Source organism: Triticum aestivum, chromosome 3D (genome assembly GCF_018294505.1).
Source record: "Triticum aestivum cultivar Chinese Spring chromosome 3D, IWGSC CS RefSeq v2.1, whole genome shotgun sequence".
NCBI lineage: Eukaryota > Viridiplantae > Streptophyta > Magnoliopsida > Poales > Poaceae > Triticum > Triticum aestivum.
In genome coordinates this window covers 31,889,304-31,896,990 of record NC_057802.1, presented here as the reverse complement: position 1 = coordinate 31,896,990, position 7,687 = coordinate 31,889,304, and positions in this window count along the sequence as shown.

Sequence of the window (7,687 nt, the reverse complement as noted above, 5' to 3'; positions counted from 1 at the left end):
TGGATTTTTCCCCTTCTATAAAAGGGGGTCTTCTTCCCCAATGAACCTTATCTTTTGAGCTTGTGTTCTTCCCCCATTGTTGACCTTCTTCGAGCTTGCTAACTCTCAATCCCTCCATGGATTCTTGCTAGTTTTTGAGGGAAAAGAGAGAGGAGATCTAGATCCACATTTATACCAATCACTTTCTCCTCTATGTGAGGGGAACCCCTTGGATCTAGATCTGGGAGTTCTTGGTGTTCTCCTTCTTGTTCTTCCTCTCTTTTTCCTCCCTAGCATTAGTTGCTTCGGTGGGATTTGAGAGAGAAGGACTTGGGCACTCCGTGTGCCCTTGCCATTGCATTTGGTGCATCGGTTTGAGTTCTCCATGGTGATACGTGGAAGTTACAAGTTGAGAAGCTTATTACTCTTGGGTGCTTGGTGCCCTTGAGCTTGTTCCTCTTGGGTGCTTGGGCGCCCTAGACGGTTGGTGGTGTTCGGAGCTCAATCATTGTGGTGTAAAGCTCCGAGAAAGCGTCGGGGTCTCCAATTAGGTTGTGGAGATCGCCCCGAGCAATTTGACGGGTTCCGGTGACCGCCCCCAAGGGTTGCCAAAGTGTACGGGTTCGGTGACCGCCCCCAAGGGTTGCCATTTGTACGGTTTCGGTGACCGCCCTCAAGGGTCCCTTAGTGGAATCACGGCATCTTGCATTGTGCGAGGGTGTGAGGAGATTACGGTGGCCCTAGTGGCTTCTTGGGGAGCATTGTGCCTCCACACCGCTCCAAACGGAGATTAGCATCCGCAAGGGTGTGAACTTCGGGATACATCATCGTCTCCGCGTGCCTCGGTTATCTCTTACCAACCCTTTACTTATGCACTTTACTTTGTGATAGCCATATTGTTTCTTGTCATATATCTTGCTATCACTTAGTTGTTTATCTTGCTTAGCATAAGTTGTTGGTGCACATAGGTGAGCCTAGTTGTTGTAGGTTTTGTGCTTGTCAAATTAACCGCTAGGTTTATTCCGCATTTGTTCAAGCCTAAACCGTAATTATTTTAAAGCGCCTATTCACCCCCCCCCCCTTCTAGGCGACATCCACGATCTTTCAGCATGTTTCATCGTCACGGCTTAATTGCCGTTAGAATCATACAGCTACAACATACGTTATGTTCAGAAACAAATTCTGTTCCTTTTGGGCCTATCCAGGAATCATAAGGCTTTCCCTTCAACCCATGCCGGCTAAGTGTTCCTTGAACACATTGGGTGGTAAGCCTTTTGTTAGCGGATCCGCAAGCATATCCTTTGTCCTTATATGCTTGAGACTTATAGTTTGATTCTGGATTTTATCTTTCACAACATAATACCTTATCTCTATTGTTTTGGCAGCATTACTCGACTTGTTGTTGTGAGCATAGAATACTGCGGGCTGGTTATCACAGTACATCTTTAGTGGTTTGTGAATGCAATCTACCACTTTCAAGTCGGGTACAAATTTCTTTAGCCATATCGCCTGCCCCGTGGCTTCGAAGCATGATATGAATTCTGCATACATCGTGGATGATGCAACTATCGACTGTTTGGAGCTTTTCCACGAAATAGCTCCCCCAGCGAGGGTGAATATGTATCCTGACGTGGATTTTCTATCATCTCTGTCGCCCGCAAAATCTGCGTCTGAATACCCTTTTATCTCTAGGGAATCACTTCTCCTGTATATTAGCATGTAGTCCTTCGTGCCTTGTGCATAACGCAATGCTTTCTTTACCATCTTCCAGTGCTCTAGGCCTGGATTCTCTTGATATCTACCGAGTACCCTGGTGATAAAAGCTAAGTCAGGGCGAGTGCACACTTGTGCATACTGTAAGCTGCCAACTGCCGAAGCATATGGTACTGCTTTAATTTGATCGATCTCATACTGGTTCTTGGGACATTGGAATTTCCCAAAACTATCGCCCTTGACTATTGGAGCAGGTGTGGCTTTACTCGCATGCATATTATACTTTTTAAGAACCTTTTCTAAATATGCTTTCTGAGATAGTCCTAAGACTCCATTGCTCCTATCTCGGTGAATTTCTATGCCCAAAACATATGATGCTTCACCAAGATCTGTTATGTCAAAATTTGAGGATAAGTATTTCTTTGTTTCTTGTAGTAGACTAACATCACTACTAGCAAGCAGGATATCATCCACATACAAGATTAGGAAAATATATTTCCCATTTTTAAACATTGCATAAATGCAATTATCCTCGATATTTTCTTTAAATCCAAAACTTTTAATCGTTTGATTAAACTTTAGATACCACTGCCGAGAGGCTTGTCTTAATCCATAAATGGATTTCTTCAGGCGGCATCCCTTATTTTCCTTGCCTTCCATGATAAAACCCTTGGGTTGTTTCATGTAGACCTTTTCTTTTAAATCACCATTCAGAAATGCCGTCTTAACATCCATTTGATGTAACTCTAAATCAAAATGAGCAACTAATGCCATTATGATTCTGAAGGAATCCTTACATGAGACTGGAGAAAATGTCTCATTGTAATCTATCCCTTCTCTTTGTGTAAATCCTTTTGCCACGAGTCGTGCTTTATACTTTTCTATATTCCCTTAGAGTCATACTTAATTTTGTAGACCCATTTACAGCCTACTGTTTTGGCTCCTTTGGGAATTTCCTCTAAGTCCCAAACATCTTTGGAACTCATCGATTTCATCTCGTCTTCCATTGCCTTCATCCACTTCGATGAATGAGGGCTTCTCATGGCTTCTTCATATGAGGTGGGATCTTTTTCCATATGAACCATTTCTGTGTTATAAACTTTAAAGTCAGTAGAAATAGCTGACTTTCTTGGTCTTGTAGACCTTCTAAGGGCCTCAGTTTCTGGCACATTTTGTGCCTCAACTTCTGGCACTTCTTCTAAAATTTGCTGTTGCACCTCCCTTTCATGCTCAACAACGGGTTCAGTCGGCTCCTGACGGACAGGTTCCGGGTCTTCCCCCATAGCTGTCATGGGTGGAGTTGCAACTGGTAGTGAGAAAAATGGCTCCTGAATCATCGGATTAGGTGCATGCACCCTCTTCTCCTCAAGATCAATTTTCCGAGCTACCAAGCTCCCCCTCATCATTTCGTCCTCTAAGAAGACTGCATGTCTCGTTTCTACAAACTTTGTATATCTGTCAGGGCAGTAGAAACGAAAACCTTTTGATCTGTCTGGATAGCCAATGAAGTGACAACTTACTATTTTGGGATCTAACTTTGCAATGTTTGGATTAAACATTTTGGCCTCAGCAGGGCACCCCCACACCCTGAAGTGTTGTAGGGAGGGCATCCTTCCTGTCCATAGCTCGTACGGTGTTTTGGGCACCGACTTGCTTGGTACTCTATTGAGAATGTGAATGGCGGTTTTGAGCACCTCCATCCATAATCCCAATGGCAAGTTGGAATAACTCATCATGTTGTGCACCATATCCATAAGGGTGCGGTTGCGCCTTTCAGCTACTCCATTTTGCTGAGGCTCGCCCGGCATTGAATACTGGGCTACTATGCCAGTCTCCTGCAAGAACTTCGCAAAAGGTCCAGGGACTTGGCCATATGGAGTGTGTCGACCGTAGTACTCTCCCCCACGGTCGGACCTTACTATCTTTATTCTTTTATCGTGCTGATTTTCAACTTCAGCTTTGAATATTTTAAATTTATCCAACGCTTCCGATCTTTCTTTGATTGGATAAATATAACCATAGCGAGAGTAATCATCTGTGAATGTTATGAACGAGTCATATCCATCCACACTTTTCACCGGAAATGGTCCACAAATATCAGTGTGAATGATTTCTAGTGTGCCTGTGCTATGGATTGCACCTTTTTTGATTTGTTTTACGTACTTTCCTTTAACGCAATCTATGCATTGTTCTAAGTCTGAAAATTCTAACGGAGGAAGAATTTCACTTTTGACTAATCTTTCTATTCTCCCCTTCGAAATATGGCCCAAGCGACAGTGCCATAATTTCGATGAGTCAAATGTTCTTTTTCTTTTCTTTTGTTCTTTATTCGACGCGGAAACATGTTCTTTCACATTGCAAACGGAATAAACTTTTTCACGAAGTGATAACAAATAAAGCTCATCATGTAGTAAAGCATCACTCACATAAGCATTATTTAACCAAATGGCACACTTGCCATGTCCAAAATAACATTCATAATTATATTTGTCCAAACAAGAAACACTTATTAAGTTTCTATGACATGATGGAACAAATAAAACATCTATAAGTAGAAGATTGAATCCATCAGCTAACTCCAAGGAGATATCAACGACAGCTTCAACTTCTGCTTCAACTCCGTTCGCCACTTCAATGCGTCTTTCGCTTCTTAGCGTAGTCCGCGTCGAATGGAATCCCTGTAAAGAATTTGCAACATGAACAGTTGCTCCTGAGTCAATCCACCAAGTGGATTTTGAAAACTGTGCATACAGGGATTCATTTACAAATGAAACTATATTGTTACCTCTTTTTGCCATGATTGACTTTAGCCAATCAGGACAGTCTTTCTTGTAATGCCCGGTCTTCTTACAGTGGAGACAAGTGTCTTTGTCCACTGAGAAAGGCTGTTGCTGACGTTGATGCTGATAGGAAACTTTTCCTTGTGGCTTTGAAGGAGAACTTTTGTTGTTTTGATTGTAATTCTTTTTCTTGTGACCCTTCACATAGTTGAGTGTACCACCATGTGAGGCTTTGAGTCTGTCCTCTTCTTGGACACACATTGCTATTGTCTTTTCAATGTCCCATGTTCCAGGTGACATATTATAGTTCACAACAAAAGCTTCAAACTCCTTCGGCAGTGAAGCCATGACAAGGTGGACCAGGAGCGCTGGTTTGATCTCCAGATCCGCATCCATGGGCTTGAGCTTTGCTGCCATATTGCTCATCCTGAGGATGTGCTCTCTTATTCCATGACTACCACCTGTGTAGCGTTCTGTCACCAGTTGCTCTAACACCTGGGTGGCATATATCTTTGAAGAGCCAGTGAACTGGCTCTTTATCTTTGAAAGCAACTCCCCTGCGGAAGTGCACTCTGCAATGGAGCCCACAATGGCGCTCTCAATTGTATTCTTTATAAAGGCCATGCACTTTTTGTTTGCATTGACCCACTTTTGGTTTTCTATGATGTAGGACATCTCCAAAGGAGCATAATCCCCCCTCTTTTTAGTCCACGCAGCATCATCATCAGTGGCCTCTCTTACTGGCTCTGTAGGTCTGACCGGCTGTGGTTCATCCAGAACCCAGTCCAGATCAACACAGACAAATGCCAGTTCAACTTTCTTCCTCCACTCAGTGTGATTGTCACCTCTGAGTGTCGGAACATCTTTTAGGCAACTCATCAAGTGAAAGCCTCCTGAAATCACAATTTAAGTGACATCAATATAACAATCATATGCATTAATCTAACGTTGGTCAAATTAAACATATAATTGTCTATGCAATTAAATCTATATTAACGTTGGGCAAAAATTAGAAATAAATGCACCTTTAAATTTCAATAATAAAACATGATCATGTTATTAACAACGTTGGTCATAAAAAATAACATCATCATATTCATTTTAATAATCACTTTAACATGCTCTTAAAAACATAATTGTTTCTAAACTTTTATTTTCTTTGTAAAAGAGCACTAATAATTATTTACGCAGCGGAAAAACATGAATAAAAATTCATGAACTTTTTAAGCTTTACAGAAACTTTTCTTTGACCGAATAAGAGATCATGAACCTTTTTTAATTTTCTTTATAAAATTCATGAACATTTCTTTTCTGAAAATTTTCTGTTTGCATTTTCAGAAACTTTTTCTGTCACTTTTCTATTTTCTAGGCAAAAATTTCGTTGGAAAAAATTGCATAGGGAAGCTATTTAAAATCTGCCCAGAAACTGGACAAGAACTATTAAAAAACGAACAAAGGAAAACTGCTGCACAGCCGGCCTCGGCCCAGCTCGCGCGGCGGCGCCCGCAGCTGGCGGCCTCGGCCCAGCTCGCGCCTTCTCTTTCGGCCCAATGGCCCGCAGCCGCTTTAGGTTTTAGATCGGGGCCGTCCGTCGCGATCCGACGGTCCAGCACCGATCTCGCCCGAACAAAACAGGGGCCGATCCCCATCGACCGAAAACCTAGCGCCATTCCTCCCCAGCCCCCGCGCCTTTCTCGTGCACTCCGCTGACGGCGGAGAGACGGGCTTCGCCCCGGTCGCCCGGTCCGGCCGCCGGCGGCGGCGGCGGAAGCCACCGCGCCGCGCGCGCCTCCTTTCCCTTCCCCTTTTTGAGAGAGAGAGAGAGAGAGCGACGGCTGCACGTCCTCTGCTCCCCCGCCTCTCTGTCTCTGTCCCGCTCGCCGTGGGACCGCACCGCGACCAGGGCGCCGGCGACCACCGCGGCGCGCTTTTCTTTCTCCTTTCCTCCATCCATCTTGTTCTTTAGACAGAGAGAAAGAGAGATCCGAGGTCGAGCCCTCCTCTATTCCCCTTGTGTTCGACGGCATCCGATGCAGCGGCGCCTCCCCCGTCCCCCTTGCCGGTGCGCGCGAGCTCCCGAAGGAGAGCGCGCCGCCGTCAAGCGATGCGGTGGTGGTGCCCTTTTGCCCCCTTGGAGAGGCTGTGTTCTTCTTCCCCGCACCTCGGCTTGCCGATGCGTGTGGGGATCGAGAGGAACGGCGCGGCCATTGCGGCGGCGCTACTTTTTCCCTTAAGGATTCATTCTTTGAGATTTCTTTGCCCTCTTTTTGCTGTTAGGGTTCTTTGGGGAGGGGGACTTTTTTCTTTGTGATCTATTTCAACCGAAAAAATCCTATACCCAACCGCTCTGATACCATTGATAGATCCATGGGATCGTGTAGGGTAGGATTAGATCCGGTGAACCTACCTTCTGCTTGTCCAGACGAGGAACTCCCGGTGCCGGCCATGGTGACTGTGGCCGGTGATGGCAGAGAGTGGATGGCGGCGGTGGTGGAGCTTCCCGTGAGCACCGCGCTAACCCTAGATCGGTAGGGATTATAGGTGGGGATTGTGGCAGCGATTAACCTCGTAAGTCGTGCCCCGGCCCCCATCTCTGTTTATATAGCGCGGGTCACAGGGGCCCACCAACCATGGTTTGGTTGGGCGCCCCCGATCAGGGCGCGAGTCAGGGGGCCGTTCGACCCGTTGGGTTCGAACAGGAGAGAGATCAACCTAACAATTCTACCTCCCACCTTTTTCTTTTTGAGTGCATTGTTGTTTGTTGGATTTCCTTGGATCCTTGGCAAAAGGCTAACACTCATGTGGCGGTCGATCCAACGGCTATTATGGGCTCCATCCAATGGCCGGCAAGACGGTCGATCTTTTCAAATTAACACTGGGCCGACACGTAGCCCCCACCCCCCAATTGCCTTTTTGACTGTCAAGCACGCGTGTATATTTTTCTTACATATTTTTTTTGACAAATAATGAATTTTATTGACTAAAAAGGAAGCATCAAGTGGATACAAACTCAAAGAGCATACACCCAGCTTCTCCATAGTTAGGATGCACACATGCAACACCAAATACACACACACACAAACAAACACACCAACAAATAGCAAAGTCATATAAGACCAAATATATGCGTAGGCGAGTAAAAAAGAAAACCCAAAGTGATGAGAAACGTGATTGGCAAACTAGAACAATGATCATATTCGCACCAACCATCTTAT